Here is a 3,849-nt window from a genome sequence, read left to right as displayed (position 1 = left end):
GAAAAGAAACATCCTTTTTGCTGAAAATTGAGAGACACCAAGAAGAATCTAATAAAACAGCCCTAGCTTTCTCCTCAAGTTTACTGCATTTAGCTCATACCTGTTTTTACCCTATCACATTTTTCCCAGGACTCTTCACGATAGTGAGTACAAAAACATTCAAGTTTTGTGCTTCTTTGGACCATATGACGATTCCCTATTCACATAAAAATTAAATATATTTGTATGATTTTATCTTATAACTCTGTCTTTTGTTCTAACAATTTAGAGACATAGAGGGGAAAAAAAAATATCTTTTCCCTTCCCTACACAGGCAATCTTTAACTTCTCTCTTTCTCAGAAACTTTATCATCTGAGTATCAATCTTTCTTCTTCCATTCCCTCATCACTTTCCCTTTACATAGCATCTTTCCTCACTGGATTTATTCAATTCTTTCCTAGTGTCCTCCACTTTCTTCCTTTCTTCCCCACCTAGCTAAGTGTCATGAATTTAAGAGGCACCCAAGAAGTACATATGCTAATAGGCAGTGTAGTAGCAGGCTCACAGAGGCCACAATTCCAGGACAGACCTGATTATGCAGCCAACCTCAATAAATCGCCGACTGCCATGAATACAAGTCTTCTACCTAGTAAGATGTTTTCATCAAACATCTCTTTTCTCCCTCCCATTTCCTTTTTTCCTTGAGATTTTCAGAAACTTAGCAAACAGCTTAGTCCCTGTATGGCTATAACCAGCACAAATGCAATGACAACTCAGACAACAGTTAAAAATTTATGTTTCCATTTCCATGTATCTTCAGAAAACTTAACATTCACGTCACAGCATTTGCTAGACTGTATTATTTACTCACTTTTCAGCTCTCCATATCTTTGTGCTGAGTACACTGTAAGAACCACAGCAGATACTTCAGTGTCTCCATGATGTTGGACATGTCTGTATGACTTGCTATCACCCATAAAATGTAAAAATAAAATCTGATCAATTTCCAACTACATGCACTACATGTCTCTCTTTGCCACTTTATATATTCTTTAAATATTTATTTATTTATTTATTTATTTATTTATTTATTTATGGGTACAAGAATGTAGGGGGTGGGAGGGCGAGAGGATTCACTAGAGACAGAGTGGGGAACAGAATAGGCAGATCAACCAAAATACACTGCTGAGGGGAGCAGTGGGTGAGGCAGGAGAGGTCTGCTGCGCCATGTGGTTCAGTTTCATGGCCAGGGATCGAACTACTGCTGTGGAGGCTACAGATAGCTTCATAGTGCTGCACTTTAACCCATGTGCCATCAGGGAGGGCCCTGCCCCTTCATATTTATGCCATCCTGTATGATTAAAACAGGAGGTCTCAGGTAGTCAGAGACCTCAAATAAAGCTCTTTGGAACAACCTAAAGTCAACCCACAACTCACAAAAACTGGTAGCTGATCTGCAGAGCAATGAACAAAAAATAAATCTTCTTGTTTTAATCCAATAAGATGTGGAGTTTATTTGTTCTGCTGCATTACTGCTATAGGAAACTGATGTTCTCTAAGCCTCTGACTTATAGATTATGGTGTTATACCTGGTGAAAACAGTATAAAGATATTGTAAGACAAATATTCAATCTAGGACAGATTTTATGACTATCTTTGAACAAAGTGATCCATATTTTACAATTCAGATTTTATACAATGTGTGGATTGGATATTGCTCTTGCTATTTTTCCAGGGTTGATAAGGATCATTTTCTCCTATTAAATGAAGTATTAAGGCTTTATCTGTCATCTTTCTCTTCCTGATATATTTAGTCATAATCATGCTTATAGTTCCTCTGTGTATGAATTCTCACCTTAAATGCTATCCATACACTTCTGCTACCTTGCACATTCACTGTTCCAGCCAGGATTAAGATTTGTGAAGAGCCATAAAGGCATGATTAGAGTTAAAAAAAAAAAATCTGACATACGGTGATAAATTGAATACTGAAAAATATACACATTTTAGGCAATGAAGGCATATGTTTGACTAAAAATATTATGAAGTTAAAACAAAAAAAATTGAGAACTGACAATCGAGGTACGCTAGGGCTCTTCACTCCCAATAAAAGCAGTTGTAAACACAGGCCATGAGGCTCTGTGGGTGACCCCCTGTGGCAACAGACCATGGGGTGCCACAGGCCACCAGCCATCAACAGTATGCAGGGCTTTCAGATAAACTTCTGTGAACAGGCACAAAGTAAATTGAAGTTGAATTTTGCAGCCATCACTCAAATCTACAGCAGGGTTTATTCTGAATCCTAAGCCTACACGACCTCAAAACCCACACAGAGAGACTGAAACACACAGCATTGAGTCATCAGGAAAACTGAAGATCTCCACTGAGAAGCTCTGGGATTTCATCACAGAGGACATGAAGGCTATGGAGAGATTATGGTTCTGTCAACAAAGTTTGGTCCACAAACTAAGTGGGGAAATAACAGCTGTTTAAAGAATTCAGTCAACAGTAGATGAAAAAGTACAAAGTCATCTCTTACAGATTTGGATGTAGTAGTAGAGTAGTGATTGACCATCCACTGTCCAGAAAGAATGACTGTTGATCCTTCTGGAACTCATGTCAACTCATTTGCTAAGTTTCACAAATATGTATATAGTATATCAGATGATGTTCTTTCATAAGAAATATTGAGCAAAATCACTAGCAACTGTGAAAGCACTAAACCACTTAAAAGAAAACTTGAAAATCATTCACAGAAATATTCAACTTACCAGTACTCTTCTAGACACAGGTGGAAATATTAAGCTCTGTGACTTTGGCATCAATGCACAGCCTGTTGATTTCACTGCCAAGATGAGAGATGCTGGGTCATTCATAGCACCTAAAAAATAAGCCCATGTGCACCATGCAATGTTATTATAGCTGTTCTGATGCCTGGAGTTTGGGGCCCACATTGTATGAGTTGGCCATAGGCTGATTTCCTTATTCAAAGTGGGATAGTGGATTTGATCAGCTAAGACAAGTGGTGAAAGGCAATCCTGCACAGCTGAGTAATACTGAAGAAAGGGAACGTTCCCCAAGTTTCATCAATTTTGCCAATGTGTGGCAAAATAAATCCAAATAAAGCTAATTATAAAGAATTTCTTTATGAAGGATGAATCAAAAAAAGCTAATTATAAAGAGTTTCTCAAACATCCCTTTAATTTAATGTATTAAATACATCACATGTATGTTTGTAACATCTTGAATCAAATGGCAGCTACTCCCAGCTCTCCCGTGTATGATGACTTGTGACAATGTGCTATCCATAGAAAGGCTGCGTTTTAGGTTCCCTGGCCTACCTAAGGAAGAGTAGGGCTGAGTAGCGAGAAGCTAGGAAAGACTGCAAAAATGACTTGGAGAAGTTGCAAAGGCGATATGAGAAGCATGTGGAGCAGACATGTGAAGAAGACATGCTTGCTTGCTTCTCAGCCTGGAACTGCACCAGCTACTTGGGATGATAAAGGATACACTAAGAAGAAACTTGGGTGAGAGACATGTGGGGACACAGACAATGGCAGCCTTTATCTGAACTTGAATTTAGATTGTACTCCTGTCCTTCCAGACTTGCCTGGCTCCTTCTGCCCCCTCATTTGGTTCCCACTCAGAAGGTGCCTTAGACTTGCGGCAGGCTTTCAGGCTTCAGCAGCCCTGCTTTGGACCAAGCCTATTTGGCTGGGTATTTACCCACAAGGGTATGGGCAACTTTGGGGTTTCCACAAGAAAATTATTTAGACAGTATTTTTCCCTTTTCATCCTTTTATTGCTTCCATAGCACACCAACTGTGTTAAAGTTATTTTCTATTGAAAGCCTTAAGCACTCAGAGTGT

At 38.9% G+C, this 3,849-nt stretch overlaps 1 pseudogene; it reads left to right on the top strand.

Annotated features, from left to right (window-relative positions):
- Positions 1-2,148: 2,148 nt before the first annotated feature.
- On the top strand, positions 2,149-3,274 carry LOC101626491 (annotated as a pseudogene).
- Positions 3,275-3,849: the final 575 nt, after the last annotated feature.

Source organism: Condylura cristata, unplaced genomic scaffold (assembly GCF_000260355.1).
Source record: "Condylura cristata isolate star-nosed mole 26May11 unplaced genomic scaffold, ConCri1.0 scaffold00016, whole genome shotgun sequence".
Classification (NCBI taxonomy): domain Eukaryota; kingdom Metazoa; phylum Chordata; class Mammalia; order Eulipotyphla; family Talpidae; genus Condylura; species Condylura cristata.
Note: the sequence above shows the minus strand (reverse complement) of the source record. Positions and strands in the feature narration are given on the sequence as shown.